Source organism: Manis pentadactyla, chromosome 2, assembly GCF_030020395.1.
Source record: "Manis pentadactyla isolate mManPen7 chromosome 2, mManPen7.hap1, whole genome shotgun sequence".
Classification (NCBI taxonomy): domain Eukaryota; kingdom Metazoa; phylum Chordata; class Mammalia; order Pholidota; family Manidae; genus Manis; species Manis pentadactyla.
In genome coordinates, this window is record NC_080020.1 from 8,876,470 (window position 1) to 8,893,233 (window position 16,764).

Below are 16,764 nucleotides of genomic sequence, written 5' to 3' on the forward strand. Positions count from 1 at the left end.
TCTCTGCTCTGGATACCAGCCCATTTCATCTTCTCAAGGGCCTAGCTCTCCTTTTACTGCCTCTCTGAGCATTGTCAGCCTCTTTCTCTGCTCCCTGAGTCATCCACAGGGCCTGTAGACATGTTTCTCCCATCCAAAAAAAAAGGAAAGAAAATCATGAAAATCAACTTCACTTCCTTCCTTGGCCCTTCTTACCTTTTCTCATCCACCCCATTTTTCTCTTCCCCGGTACAGCTCAAACTTCTCTTCTTAGACACCTACTTTCCAGTTTCTCACTATTTGTTCCTCACCCCACTGCAATCTGGCTCCTGTTAGGAGATGCTGTTAAGGTCACCACGGATCTCCGTGTGATCAACTCCAGGGGGCACCTTCCTGCCTGCCAGCTGGGTTGGGCCTGTTTCCAGGTCTCTCCTATTGCCCACTCTGGTCCTGTTCCTCTGTCTTCCCCTAGATCTAGCATCCCTGTCTCTTAGCACAGCACTCCCGCCATGCCTTTCCCCTGACGCCCTTGCCCTCGTTTCAGTACCGTGGCCATACCTCCCTCTTGCTTCTTGCTTCTCCCACGATTGGCCTCTCTCACATGCCTGGCCTTCAGGATGCCCTTCGGGATCATTCTGTCGGAGTGGGACCTTCTACCCATCTCTCTTTGAAACTGCTTCCCTCCCTTTTTAACAGTTATTGAGAGTTGTGATCAGATTTGTATTTGTTTATTTCCCACTGAACTGTAAACGCCACGAAAAAAGAACCAAATCTGTTTGGCTCATCCCTGTAATCCCAGCAAAGGGTGCAGTTCCTGGAACACAGAGGCGCTTAAAAAATATTCATTGCATGAAAACATTAAATGATACATTAATCAAACAATTACCCAAATTAGTGTAATTGCAAATTGAAAAAAGCGCCGTGAAAAAAAACACATTAGGGTGTTGATCTAGTTTGAGAGGGTTGCAAAAGCCTCCACGTGGAAATCACATTTGAGTTGAGATCTGGGGAGTGAAGGGAGTCATGCAGAGAAGCCGGGTAAACATGGGAAAAAAGTCAGCAGACCCCGATGAAAACCACAAGAGGGACTTTGGAAACCAAAAATCGCCTGGGGATGAGAAAGTCACAGCTTCCGCATCTAGCCTGGGTCTGTGTGCATTACTTAGGAGTAAGTGACAGAATGCAGGGAAGCCCAAGATGTTGTTCAAGCCACATTTAACCACTTATTTACCAGCAGCCAAGGAACCGTGAGCAAGGTTTCACTTGCTCCTTCAAAGCAGGAAGTGTGACAAATGCTTTACTGAGCAGCAAAGCTGAACTCTGACTTCGCCTCACACCTTCCTGTGTGATACTCACCCTGTTTACCCAAACAAAACCTCACACCTCGTCTGATTCAGTTGGCCCACCAGCCCTCCTTTGTTCAGTTCTCTAGGTTTGGCCTTAAGGGATGATCAAACATATCTTCCCTACAGGCAGTTTTCAGGGAGCAGGAATCTAAGCACCACTCAGCCAGCAACAGCTGACTTGACAGAGGCTGAGCTTCCAGATGCTTCAAACCATCCCAGAAGGAACAAAGCACAGGTAAAGAAAGGGCTTTAGAAACTAGTTCAAACACACACACACACATCACACACACATATGCATACACACAGAAATAGCAAAGAGGTGTTTTAAATTTATAACCTGTTCTTTTCCCCAGTAACTGTTTCTAGAACCCACCCTCAGGAAATAATCAGAGGCAGGCAATTATGGGTGTATTAAGATGACTGCTTTGCTATTAACAAAGTAAAAAATCAGAAAAATATAAATGTCCAAACCCAGAGGGAGGGCTAAATTATAGCATGCCTGAGCTAGTGTACAACCATGACACTTATATTCACAGATAAATCTCAATGGCTTTGAAAATGCTCGTAATATAATGTCAAGTGAAAAATAAAATAAAATGAATAAATAAGCTTATACCGTATGTACTCAAATATATTTGGGTTTCTGTATTTACCCTGGATAGATAGATGCAGTGGAAAAAGATTAGATAGAAACAATTCTAATTAAATCTGGCTGGTGACAATTATGTTATTTTAATGTTTTTTTATACTTATCTGTATTTAATTTTTAACAAATGCCTATTATATAGCTATAAGTAGACACTACACATCTTTTTTATTCATTTCTTTTCTTCTTATTTTGGTAAAATATATGTAACATCTGCTATTGAAACCATTATTTTAAATGTACAGCTCAGTGGCATTAAGTACATTCACGTTTCACAAGCATCATCTCCATCCATCTCCAAAGCTTTTTCATGCTGCAAAACTGAAACTGCCTTTATGAAACACTAACTCTCTATTCCTCTCCCCCCACTACCCTCTCTGTGGCTGTGACCTGGAGTCCTCTAGGGACATCCTGAGTGGGATCACACAGTGTTCGTCCTTCTGCGTCTGGCTTATTTGTCATAACGTCTTCACGGTTTGGGCATGTTTGACTTACGTTTTAAGCACCTTAGTGTTGTCCTACATTCCATTAAGCTGCAGGCTAATCTACAGAGATCTCCAACGAGGTCTTTTGCCTGGGAGCTGATGAACTCAAATATTTTGTTTGGACCATGAAGGTCCCTCTCAAAGAGTCACAGGAAGCAATGTTAAGAGACAATATAGAGTGTTTGCCCACCTCCACTCACCACCAGCAGTCTCAAATAGCTGGGATGTCACATTTTAAAATTAAGTCTTGGGGAGGAATGAGTAAAAGAAGCAGCTAAGACTCACATGGATTGAAGAAAGGCCTGGAAAGAGCTTTTACAAAATCTACTAAAACCCTTTCATTTATAGAGACTTAGGGAATCTAAATAAATTTCTCTCATGCATAAGGGAGGCAGCATAGTGTTGTGATCACGGGCCTCGAGGTTGGTTCAAATTCTAGCTCAGCCTCTGAGAGTTAAATGTGACTTTGAGGAGGTTACTTAAGATATCCAGACCTCAGTCTCCTCATCTGCAACACAGACACCAATTATACCCATCTTGTTCAGTTGGGCAGGTTAAATTTATAGGGCTTCAAATAATGCCTGGCCATAGTAAATGCTCAACATGTGGTAATTGCTATTAGTACTTAAAATTATTATTATTGCTCTTGTTGTTTAGTGCCAGAGCTCAGACTAGAGTTCAGGTCTCCTAACTCCTGGGCCAAAGCTATTTTTATTAAGTCTCCTTTTTCTTCTGTGTCCTTCCTTTGAACTTTGGCCTGTGACCATTCTCTCCTTTTTCACACTTCTCTGCAGAGGTCTGAACCTTCCAGGGCAGAAAGGGCAAAAGGAGGGGGGGAAATGAAAGCTAAAGGGGAAGGCGAGAATAGTGAGACAAGAGATTCAATCTCAAAGAGTTTGTACCTGCCTGCAAGGAATGAAGACATGCAGGCACCAAAATCACTGTTAGGCAACTGACAGGTAAAGCTTGGAGCCCTTCCCTACATACTGGTAGTTAGATGTGCCAAGAAACATTTATATTTTCTACATCCCATTTTGGAGTATAGGTCAAGTAGCAGAGAGAAACATCTCCGTCACAATAAACTTCAACTTATTTATAGCTGTATTTAACAGGGAGAAAAACCCACCTAGATTTCTAGAACATTTTGTACATTATAATTTTTAAGATTAGCCATAATTCTCTTCAAAGTCTTGGTGTGTAACCTTTTGCTGTTTGTTCTCTTCTTCTAAAGGTGGCTGTGTGTGATTCCTTTCACACCTGACTTGAACAGCAGCTGCCAGGGGGAGTTTTACAGGTCTTTTCTGTCTCATTTCTTCCACTTCAGAAAGATCTCTCTGCCACCACTTCTGGCTGTCTGGTTTGCCTGGCTGAGGAGGAGACACCCCAGACTTCTTCCACCCACATGGTCTTGCAGCCAAAGACCCAAAATGCAGGGAGTAGTCCAATTGAAAAACTTGGCATGCCAGGAAAGGCGGGGATAAAAGGACAACCCTGTTCTCCTTTTAAAAAAAAAACGGAAAAAGAAAAAAAAAAAACAGCATGTAATTATTTTATTTCAAGTTCTCTTGTGCTAATTAAGGAATATGGACAGTTGTTTTTAATAGGTTTTAGCAACTACTCATTTTCAGTAGAATCTTCTTAATGGACTGATGTAAACAAGAAAGAATGCCTTAAAGAGAAGACTTCAGTACACAGGCACAGCCCCAAGCCATGTTCCCTTCAGGCGCCTGCTGGCTTCCAAGACTTTGTGGGTGAGGTGAGATGTGCCCAAAGGAGGCGCCTGTTTCAGAGGGCATCTGTGTGAGGGCCGACTCAGGCAGCCTCAGTCCCCAGGCATGCACTGCAGGAGTGTCATTTTAACTCTGAAGCATTCAAGTATCCCATTCATTTCCGAAAACATGCAGGCTGGCTTGGTGTCTAGCTCAGGGGACATAAAATAAATCAGGAGGGGGAGGAAAATGTCTAGAGCCTGCATTTTCTAATTATGTCTGTTTTCTCTCCTCTTGTTCCCTCCTTGCCCTCACTCATCCCCCACCTGCCTCTTGCCACCATTAACATGACGGATTTGGAAATGTTTCTAGCTCTGTACCACCTTGGCAATGCCTTCAGGTTCAGTGGTTTCTCTGCTGCTTAAGAATTCAGGACGCGCAGGCTGTGCATCGGTGTCACTCCTTGGTTTGGCTGGGACCACCTGGGCCGGCAGACAACGTTGGAAGATGCAAGCCAGAAGAGGAAACAATATCTCTGTTGAGTGCCCTTGGCCTGGATTTGTCAAACAGGATTTATTGGGAAAGGATGAGGGAAGGAAGAAAATACACAAAACATATAAGTAAACACAGGGATGGCAAAAAAATGACAAGGCAAACTAGGAAGCCCCAGGCATATTTCCAATACAGCCTGATGGAAACTTCTGCTTCAAGGCACATGACAGAGGTTCATGTTCAAAAAGTGTGCCAGGCACCATCCGGTGGGGCTTCACTCACATGGTGTCATTTAAGCCTCCCAAGAAATTCAGGCAAAGCCATGGCTATTATTCCCCTGGTGCCCTGAGAAAACAGATTCCAAGGGATCATCTTGACCACAACTCCCAAGACTCGGGTCTTCTGGCTGCTTGACCAGTGGTTATCCACAGGAAAAGAAGAAATAGTCGCTTCTCAAAATTACCTGACATTATAATGCACCACAGTAACATAGATGTTAACACCAGGGAAGAAAACTAATGTTAAGAACAGAGTGTTCTGTGCACGATCTTTGCAACTTCTCTAAACTAAAACTATTCCAAAATAAAAAGTTTATTTTAAAGAAGTAGGCCACAACCCGGAGGTATAAATGTTTGGGGTTGAGTTTATTCTCCTTGGTTCTTGTCTCTGCTGCAACAAAGAATTGAAGGACAGAGACCCAGAAGTGAAGCAGGGTGAAGATTTTTATTTGAATACACTCCCAGAGAGGGGCGGGCCAGTGTCAAGGCAGACAAAGGCAGGTTTAGTCGAATAAAGCAGAGAGAAAAGAAAAACAGAGGGAGGAGAGAGAAGCTCGTTGAACTCCTGCTTGGCATTGGGCAAATCCTTTGCCAACTCCTGAAGCCAGTATCACCTGATGTCCAGGGTCTACTTGAATCTGCATGGCGTGGGGACTAATCCCCTTACCCTGCCCCCAGAATTTGGGGGGAGCTGCAGAGCACTGGATGGAGTGAAATTACATTCTGAGAACTTTCCAAAGCAAAGAAAGATTTTCAGGGAGGCTACGAAATAGCAAGATTGTACAGCTGTCATCCTGTCTGGGTCTCCCAGGCGAGAGGAACTGACAAGCCCAAATCAGAGCTCTCAGGAGCCCCTCCCTATGTACCTGGAGTAGAACAGAGAGTGACACACTTGAAGGAAGGGGAGAGTGGGCAACCTCAGAGAAGGAGGCACACTTGAGGGTTTTGGGTCTGAGGTTTTATACAGCTCTTTGGGTAAGAGTCAGCATTAGGCATGATGTACACAGGTGATTCAGAATTCCTTTGATGTTTTGTTTTAAGAAAAGGGTTATTTATATAATTTACATACCTGCAATTTTGCCATGCTCAACCATTTGCATGTATTTCTAAATTTGTTTTACCATTCCTTATCGGTTGTGCATGCTTGAAATTCTACCTTAAACAAGTTGCAACATTTTACTGGTACCCATATAAATTAATTTGTTGAATAAAATCTTTCAGATGGGTTAATTAAAAAAAAAATAAATAAATAAAAGGGTTATTTAGATGACTGCGTTGATTCAGATCTCTGCATTCTTTGTCCACATAGGTATTTACACTTCAGAGGTCTGTCACCTGCCTTGGTTACAAAGTTACATTGATTAAGGGGCTGGACAAAGAGGAAAAAACAGCATATGGGTTGAGTTAAAGAATAAACTGGGCCTTTTTTGCAGACTAAGTAGATTTTACAAGGGCATGATCTAATCGGTGCAATGAAGAAGACATGGGCTGCACCCGGATGGATACTTTTCTTTATCTGGGGAATATCCGGACATTCTGAGTCACTCCTGGCCTTTGAACCATCAAGTAATTAACTCATGAACTCTGTGAGTCCTTTCTGGCTCCTGGTTTCATCTGGTTAACTCTTTGAGTCCCTTTTAGTGGGCTTTACTGGCCTTCTTCTCCCTCCACCTGCTCTAACATAAATACTTCCTAAAGGGGTGGAGTGCAGGTAACTCTTGTCATCCTGCTTCGTCCACCCCTAGATTGGTAGTGAACAAAACAGTGCACTTGTGATTCTGCTGGAGATGCAGATAGACAGGGTCAGGGAAGGAGAAATAAGGAGAAATAAAGGGGGCTGTGCTGTGATGGAATGGAGGCCCTGGAATGGAGGGTCGGGCTTCTCAGAGAAAGTAGTATGTACGAATTTTAACCTGTTGATTTATGGGTGTGCCAGTAAATTACGAATATTAAGTTATTATGTGTTGAAACAACTTTCAGTTGGTAGTATGACTTTTGGTTTGGCCATAAAAAAAATTCAATGAAAAAATTACAACTAGCCATCTTCCTTCATCTTTTAAAATCAGAGACTGTTGTTTTGGGGCAGTCTGATCTGAGTGAAGGAAAAGGTGTTTTGGAGCCAGAGAGATCTGGGTTCAAACCTCAGTCACATGGCTTTCTAGTTCTGTGACCATGAAGGATCTCTAAACTTCAGATCTTTTATATGTGAAATGAAGACAATCATACCTACCTAACAGGATTGTGGCATTAGAATATACAAACACACTTGTCTGCCTGCTCCCTCTCTGCACCCCACCCCTCCTCAGAGCGCTGCTCAGCCTGTAACCACGCTAGCTCAGAGCTCTGGGCTCCTGCTAAGTTAGAACCACGGGCGTCTCCCTCCAGCCACCAATACAATCATCTACCGGGACCTCTTCAGCCCTGATGTATGTTTTCCGACATCTACAAGGTCCGGGAGATCACCCGCTGGCTGTGCCTGGAGGTGGAGGGGGTCTGTGGTCAGTAGGACAGAGGGTAGCACTGATAACTCGCTCACTGGTGGAAATGCCTCCTCTGAAGGTCCCAAGGGTGAAGATTCAGAAAGCAGAGAAATCGCTGATGTCGATATTGTCATGAACCATCACTTGCAGGAAGGCAGATTCACTAAAGAAGCCCACAAGAATACATCAAAGATTTTATGAAGTCAATCAAAGGCAAACTTGAAGAACGGGGACCAGAAAGAGTAAGTCCTTTTATGACAAGGGCTGCAGAACAAATCAAGCACCTCCTTGCTAATTTCAAAAACTACCAGTTCTTTATTGGTGAAAACATGAAGCCAGATGGCATGGCTTCTCTGCTGGGCTACCCGGAGAATGGTGTGACTCCATATATGGTTTTCTTTAAGGATGGCTTAGAAATGGCAAATAGGTAACAGATTTGGCTATTTGGACCTGTCACCTGTCATCATGACTGGCTGCTGCTTTTTATCTACACAAACACAGGACTTTGACAAATGGGTCTGATGTCATCTTGAGCTCATTTATTTTGACCTTGATTTATTTGGAGTGGAGGCATTGTTTTAAAGATAAAACATGTCATGTAGGAAGTCTAAAAATAAAATGCATTTAAACTAATACATATTTAAATCCATCCTGTATTGGGTTCCTGGAGCAGCTAAAGCCTGGTTGTAGACCACCACTGAGAAGTATAAGACTGTCTTCTGGTAACTTCTACAGTGAAAACTACTTCTGAGATGGGAATATAAGAACCAAGACTCAAAAGTCTTAATTCTGAATGAAGTAAAGGGCAAGACTGTGCTCAGAGCAGTGGCAGCATTTGGGGTGGATTCTTTACACATTTCATCACTTCTAAATGAAATTGGTTTTGATACATATATACAAATACATGGTGTTTACTGAAACATATATGCTCAGGAAATATATGGATGATTAAATATGGATTCGATTTAAAATGGATTTTTTTGCTTAATTTAACAAAAAATCAAGCATTCATAAAGAAAACATCTGTATTACAAAAAAATCACATGAATAATTATGGTACTGTCTCTTAGTCCTACTCAGGCAGTGATTTCGATTGATCCTGGGCAGGGTGGGGGACATCTAGGCACCAGGTCTGGGTGCTGAATGGCAAACTGACCTGCAAGGAGCCAGACTTCCCCTCGTATGTTCCATGTGAGCAGAGCCGGAAGCGACATAGTCACGTTAGAACCGAAGCACGCTGGCAAGACAGCAGGCTGGAGGGCTGCAGGAAGACCCAGGGAGGCAGACAGAAGTATTTCTACTCATAGGTTAGGATTGTAGCTGTAGTTTGTCGTGAGACTTTAAAAATCATTGCTGTCTGTCTTTGAAGGGGCATGAGGATGCCAGGAGAATTGAATAAGCAGCAAATCGTGACTGGGGCAGCACCTTGTTACCTGGGGAAGGACAGGCAGCCTGGAGAAGGTATCTTCAACATGTGGGCCTGGCGGTCTGGGGAAGCACAGAATTGCCTTTGCTCTGGCTGGGCCGAGCTGCCTATTTTATTAGCTATCCATATACCTGGCTGTTGTCTTTACTGTCTCATAGAATTAGTCTGTCAACACAGGAAAGCAAAGGCCAACATCTAAGCCTGAATTTATTAGCCAGAATCTGGGTTCCCAAATGACTGTGAGCTTGAAGGTCTGCCTCTCACTCACTCACTTAGGTTTTTCTTTTTTCTTTTCTTTTTAATCAGTCCCCACAGCAGAAAAATACCAACATTGGTACAAAGAAGCCCATACCTGGGGCCGCTTCCTCTTCCATAAAATGTATATGTGTAGGGACAGGAGGTGGGGCTGGGTAGACTAGATGGGTGGTTTGCAAATTCGTCTGATCTGTCTGACCTTAAATCAGGTATTTAAAAATAGGCTGGAAAGGGGCCATTTTGGCAGAGCCCAGGATCTGAATTTTCAGAAAGCACCCCTGGGTGATTCCAATAATCAGTGAAGATTGGGAATCCACTGGATGAGGGTCGGGAATCACTGGGAATTGCAAAGGGATCTACGAGGTCCCTTTGGTCTGGAACAGATTAGATAATGGAACTCTAGATCCTCCCGTAAACCATGGTTGCCGGCTCCACCACGGTAAGACACTTAGGAATCATTTCTTACCAACCTGAGGGAAGTTCTATAATTAAAAGCGCTTTCTTGCTTTCCTATGCCCATTTTTGCCTAAGATGCTTTTAATATTTTTATTCCCCCCAAATCATTTAGCTTCAAGGGGCAACAAATATACCTCAGCTGTGTTTGCTCAGGGTGTGGTCCTCAGACCAAAGGCATCAGCGTCACCTGGGAGCTCATGAAAATCAGACCCTGGGAACCATCCCCAGCCCTACGTCTTGAATCAAAGTCTCCATTTCACCAAGGGCCCAAGGGGGCTCATATACACATTAAAACCTGAGAAAGCAAGCCCTGGTTCTCAATTCATTTGTACTCTGGAATCATCTGGGGAATTTTAAGAAATATTGATGTTTGAGTCCCAATGCTGAGGATGCAAGGATTATTTTAAATTCCCCAGGTGACGCTAATGTTCAATAAAGAAACAACTGGATAAGGGGTTTAAAATAAAAAGGATGTAAGTTTTTGGGGGTTTTGGTTTTTTAGGGTGGAGGGCTGTAGCAAGAGGTTCTGTGTATCATTACCGGTCTGTTTTATCTCCTTCATCAAACTGATAAAGTCATTTGGGGGTGTAGGTGAAACAAAGGTCTAAAGAATTCTTCCACACACAAGGATGGTTCTGAAACCGTCGGGTTAAAGCAGGAGGAGGGTGGAGGGCGTTAGGATATTAGCTGTCTCGGTGTAACTGTGATTTCATTTGGAGCCTGCACCAGGGACCCTTGCTTTCTAGAACAGTCGTTTCTCCCCTGTGGTGGAGAGCAGCTTCCCAATCATTAGAGACACATGAGAATACGGCCGCGACACACAAGCCTTCCTCCCTCTAACAGGAAATTGTTCTTACGCTCTAGTTTAAGCATATTCTGTTTCTGTCAGCCTCTAATATATGCATTGTGTGTTTAGTGAGCTGCAACAACAGTCCAATTTGGAAAAGTAACAAGGTTCTGTGTAAAAGCTTCATTTCTGTGAATTGCAACCAGACTGGGTTCCCCGTGCACCCTAACTCTCCCAGAGCCCCCCGCAGCCCAGAGCCGTCCTGACTGCATCCCGCTGGCGTGGGACGGTACGGATCCTTCGGTCCTTGGTGGTGAGGCCGCAGAGGGCCGGCTGGTGGTGGGAAAGCTCGGATTTGACTGCTTTGGACAGAAGGCCTCCGATGCCCCACTCGCCCTTCCTCCCGCCGCTCTCTAACTGCACCCTTCTGCCCCGGCAGAGCAGCGGCGCTGGGAGTGAGATGAGATGGGGGACAGCAAGTGGGGGGCAACGCCCCACGAACCCGGGGCGGCACCTCCCGAGCCTGCGGGCTGCAGGCGCCCCCTCGGCCCGCTGCTGCGCTCCCCGGGCGCAGACAGGCCCCACCCGCAAGGCCAGGCTTGGAAAGGCGGCACCGATTAAAAGGAGCCCCGGGAAGGCGGCAGCCCCCATTTCGGGCGGCTCGGGTCGGGGGCTCTGAGAGCAACGTTTGCAGCCCCAACACGAGGCGCGGGGGCGGGGAACCCTCCTGAGGCGTCTCCCTGGGGACCCGGCCCCACCTCGGCCCGGGGCTGCCGCCGCCCGACCGCCTTTCCGGGGGCCCCGCCGCGCTCCCTCCGGGCCGGCAGCGCCCCGAGGACCCCGATGTCGCGGGCGGGGGTTCCGGGAAGGCGGGGGTCCCGGGAAGGCGGGGACCAGGCCCTCAGCGGCGGCCTCCCCGACGGCCTGCGTGACCCCAGGGAAGGGGCTCCGCTGTGGGGCCCCAGCGAGGAGGTGCGAGGCCCCCAGGAGGCTCGGAGATCTCGCACAACTCACCACGCCGGGACTGTTGAGGAATTTACAGCCCCGGAAAGGAAAAAGAAAAAAATGCCCGTGAGAGTGTAAGATGCTATTTCGGGGCAAGAAATAGTATTTTGGGGTGAATCTCGGGGAGTAATTTTGTCAAGTTGCAGACAGAAGCGACAGAAAAACGACTGCATCCAAATAGAGTGCCCAGAAAGGGTTGGCAGGGCCCGACGGAGAGGTTTGCCGTGCCATCTTCACTGGAAGCCTGGGCAGCAGGCCCAGGCGCGGACCAGCTGGAGCGCAGACGGCGGTTATCAGAGCGTCCCCAGACCGCAAGCACCCTGGCGACAAGGTTGGGTCCAGACACCAAGGGCATCAGAGAGGAGAGACAGAAAGGGACCGAGACGGAGAGAAGGATTATGAAAATAATTCTACGTTTTATTCGTTTTTATCAAGGGCCTACCGTGTCTAGAGACTCTGCTAGATTCTGGGAGAGTGGACATTCCAATTTCAACAGCCAGGTCTCAACTTCTGACTTTAAGAATAACAGCCCCCTGTAAGTATCATCTACTAGGGGCCTGCAGCTGTCCTTCCCTGGGCACCCATTGCTCCATTTAATCCCTGCCTCTGGACAAGGCGGTGGGCTCGGCTGCACTGGGCCGTGGGAGCTCCAGCACTGAAGCCGGACCATCAGGGTTCAAATTCTGCATCGGCCACTTATTAGCTGTGTGACCTTTGTGGGGAAGTTGGGGTTCCTATGGCCAGGATCCTAACTGAACTTAAACCACCTGATGATGTAACTGGCCTGTTGCTAGGCTACCGCTTCCACACCTTTAGGCAATAAGCTATTGCGCTATATAGAGAGCTGGCCCAGGGCTCTGGGCGGAGGCAGGGACCCTAGTGCTCGACCTACTGCCGGAGAACAAGCCAGGTAATAAACCCTCTCACCCCAAGAACGTTTTGCTGTCGAGTCCTCTAGTCACACTGAATCCCTAGCGAACTTGCCCGGGGCTGAAACCCATTGGCAAGGCACCCTGGATGTAACCTCTTTTGTGGCTAAGTTACTTCATCTATAAAATAGGAATAACAAAAGTGTTTACGTTATAAGACTGGTATGAAGACTAAATCAGCTACGACCTAGAAAAGTGGTTGGCATAGAGGAAGTGCCATGTAGATGTTGGCTGTTGCTGTCTCCATTTTACCCATGAGGAAATAGGCCTAGAGGGGTGAGCCCCTTGGCTGGGAGAGCTGGGCTCGGAGCCAGGGCTTCCTGAAACATCACATTGCAAGAGCTCTAGGCCAGCTTATCCCAGAGAGTTTATTTGGGGTTATTATCGTCAATATTACCTCTCCTAGAGGTGGGTGCTAAGTTTGCAGATCACCTTAGGCCACCAGCAGGTTATTTGTCCGATGGGGTTTCATGCTGTGGGCTGTGGACAGACACCGCTGCTCACCGAGATCCAGACAGAGACGAGAGGCCAGAGGTGGAAGCTATGCCCAGGCTGACCGAGCCCTGGGAATCACAGAACTGCTGCATCTACAGACCAGGCAAGACAGCAGGGGCCTCCAGAATCCAGTGGTCTGTGCCAGCTTTCCAGAAACTTCCTTACGTTCTCCTGGAAATGATGTTTCTCTGTTGTCTCCGAGTCTCAAAAACATTATTTGTAGAAATGAATTTAAAAGTACAGACACCTGGGTCACAATTCTGATTTTCACTGGCCTGGGGTTTGGTCTGGGCATCAACATTTTTGAAAATTCTCCAAATGATTCTGACATGCAGCAAAGTCTGAGAACCACTGACCTGAGCAGAGTTCTGATACCTGCTGTGATTGTGCCCCCAGTATCCATTCTGTGTCCTCATAACTTCGGGCAAGGTTAGCTGGCTCATGGACCCCAGCCAAAGAGTGCATTTCCTAGCCTCCCTTACAGCGAGGTGGGGCTGTGTGATTTATTTCTAAGTGAGAGGGAGGTGTGCCTCTTTCAAGCCTCTGCCACCTCTCTCCTTCTCCCCCTTCCCGCAGGGCTGGAGAGTGGACACGGATTAAGGGCTCCAGTTTCAGGCACACAGACGAGAGACCCTTTCGAGATGATGGAGAAGTGAGGTAGGCCACCCAAGGAGTGGTCACCTGCCTGCCCTGGGTTGCCCACCCACCGTTGGACTGTTGAATGAGAGAAAATTGAAATTCCACCTGTTTGAGCCTCTGTGATTTTAGGTCTCTTTGTTGAGGCAGCTAAACCTGTCTTCTAGGAAATGCTCAACTGATTGCTTTCCAGTGGGGATGAATGTCAGTCACCCGAGGAACTCTTGAATATAATGCTCAGGACTCACTTCCAATCTAGCAAGCCAGCATGTCTGGGGACAGGACAAGGGCATGTGCAGTTTTGGGGGTGTTTGCTTGCTTGCTTTTACATTCTTTATTCATTGCTAATGACAGAATGAAATTAAATAGTTTTGACCAAATTAATTTGATAAAGACTCAAAGAGCCAGACACATGCATAGGAAATGACATGCCAACAGGCTAATCACTAAGGAGATCAAGAGGAAATGCCAGTTTTGTCTGCTCACTGCTTACCTTGCTTCTCTCCTCCCTTTAGTTATTTATGATCATATACTATGTGGTCCTCTAGTTTTTTAAGACTTAAGTTTTTTAGGGCACTTTAAGGTTCGCAGTAAAATTGAGAGGAAAGTACAGACATTTTCTACATATTCCCTACCTCTGGACCCTGCAGAGCCTCCTGCATTATCAACATTCCCCACTAGGGTGGCGCATTTATTACAATGAATGACCCTACATGAACACATCATAATCACCTGAAGTCCCTTGTTTACATTCTGGTTCACTCTTGGCATTGTACGTTCTATGGGTTTGGACAAATGTAAGACGTACATCCACATGTACTCTGTGTAGTACAGAGTGTTTTCACTGCCCTAAAACTCCTCTGTGCTCCACCTGTTTGTCCCTCCCTCCCTACCCTCCATAGTCCCCGGCAACCACTGACCTTTTCACTGTCTCTATAGCTCTGCCTTTTCCAGAATGTCATATACTTGGAATCATACAGAATGTAGTCTTCCCAGATTGACTTCTTTCACTTAGTCATATGCATTTAAGTTTCCTCCTTGTCTTTTTGTTGCTTACTAGCTCATTTCTTTCTACCGCTGAACAATATTCCATTGTCTGGACGTACCATCGTTTGCTTCTCCATTCACCTCCTGAAGAACATTTTGGTTGCTTCCAAGTCTTGGCAATTATGAACAAGTTGCTGTGAACATCCATGGGCAGGTTTCTGTGTAGACAACATTTCAACCAGTTTTGGTAAATACCAGGAAGTGGGTTGCTGGATCAGACATTTCTAGTCTTTAAAGCTGTGCAGGTGAGTTAGTGTCAACCTGGGGAGGACCCTATAAGGCATACAGCCAAGACAATTTGCTCCACTGGTGAGACACCCCAAAGTTCAGGCCCCCTGGAGGGTGGTGGAAATGCAGCGAGGTGAGTGAGCCCCAGGCTGGGTGCACCCTCCCTCCCTTCTGTGCCCCAGCAGCACCTCACAAGGCAGTGGGCCGGAAGGAAGCTCAGTGTGCATTTACCAGCTGATTCCTGTGAGCCAAAGAGAAGGACCCTGAGCAAACAGAAGGGCAAGTGGGACTTTGCCAGTTCCTGCTCTTCCAGAAGCAAGACACAGCTGGCAGAGTAAGTTCTCAAAAGGCTGATGTTTTGAATCAAAAAAGGGGACTTGGAAAATGCATATTTACAAATGTCCTTTCAGTGTGAAAGGTTGCCATGGAGACCCACCGCTGTGACATCAATTTATGGCTTAAGAGCTGTCAGTCTCCCTGTGTTAAGCCAGGTAGACGGCTGGGCCTGTGCTGCTGCAGCTGCTGGTTCTGGGTGGCAGATGCAGGTGCCTGGGGACAGGGGAGGAGGCTTGCCTCAACGTGGGGACCCCCCCAGGCCTGAGGATGCTGCATTCTCTTCCAAAATGGGTAATTAGGCAAGCCAAGCGGCATCTGTCTCCCTGATATCAAGTCCCTTCATTTCAATGCCTGCACATATGTGAGCTGCCCCCAAGCCTAATCTGGTGGTAGCTGGTGGGACTTGGCCTTCAGAGTACACGGACTCAGTTTACCCCACACAGACCAGACAAGCAGGAGGGCCTCCCAGGGCCTTCATCCAGTGCCCAGTCTGCTCATACAAAGGACAAACAGCTCGATTAGCAGGACCGTGGGCATAGCTGTGGCTTTGTGGGAAGCATCCTCGGGGCTGGTAATTGCACACCTGATTGAATGGAGCCCTTTACAGTTTCTAAACCATGAAGACCTACACCAAGCTCCATCTGCACTGTGTCTTCTGAAACTCAGATGCCAAAGACAGAAAGAGTAGTGGAAATCTAACAGTGCAGGGGCGGTATCAAGGAAGAAAATACTGCCTTGTGCCCCATGAGAATGTTCTGTAAGCTCTGAGGCCTGGAATATCTGTTTTCAGGGGGTGGTGGGGTCCTTGAGCAAGTCCTGACAGGTGACCCGGAACCTCGCCTTGTGGTGTGGTACTTCACCAACCGTAATACGTTATTTCTTGAGGGTAAGGGCCGGGTCTTTTATTTTGCTCATAAGGACTGTTTCATATTGGAAATGGCTGTTCAATAGACGGTGACATGGCCTTGAGATTGCCATCCGGATGGCTCAGTGCCTTTGAGGACTTGGCATCTCTCTGTCCACGCAGGGTCCCCTCTGCTCTCAGAGAGTGCGGACTGCTGTCCAGAGGCAGGTGAAACACCACTCCAGGGACGCGGACCTCAGGGCCTGTTAATGCCTAGTCCTTGAAGTTTTATACAAAAGCTCTTCGTGCCCTCCGTCCAAACAGAAATTAAAGTAGACTAAGCAGTGTGTGGGTTCTGAACTAACCTGAAATCCTGAACTTATCTAAAGAAATTGATAAAGGACAAGTGCCTGGTAAGCCTCCTTCACTCTAACCGGCTCCCCCTCTCTTCCCTAATTGGATTTCTAATCTGGTCCGAGTGTTTTGTTTGACAAAGCCCCAAACTGTTGCTGAAGAGGATGCTAAAGCTCACTGAAGCGTCTTTGCAGGTACCTCCGCTTGTGGATGAGAAACAGTGCAAGGCCGAGCACCTTCTGTTAATGAAGACCAGAGAGGAGAGGATGCCGGGGTGAGCTTCCCTGTGGGGGGCGGGTCAACAGCTCTCACTTCATTCCTCACTTAGCTCAAGATAGTATGAGGCACTTCTAACAGAATCAGACAAAGGCCACTTGGAAGCTCCTTTGAATGGTGGCCCACAGTGGGCCGTGCTTGGCCCCGTGTGTGCCTACTGGGTGCAGCGTCTTTACCACCACTACTCCTCATTTCCTGTCTCCCAGAAGGCCGCTCTGTCCCAGAAGCATTTTCTAATAACGTCTCCAAATTAGCCAGTTCTTTGTGGTTATTTT

General features: G+C 46.7%; 1 pseudogene; it reads left to right on the top strand.

The window, feature by feature from the left end:
• Positions 1-5,932: 5,932 nt before the first annotated feature.
• On the top strand, positions 5,933-7,883 carry LOC118928335 (translationally-controlled tumor protein-like; annotated as a pseudogene).
• The last annotated feature ends 8,881 nt before the right edge of the window (positions 7,884-16,764 follow it).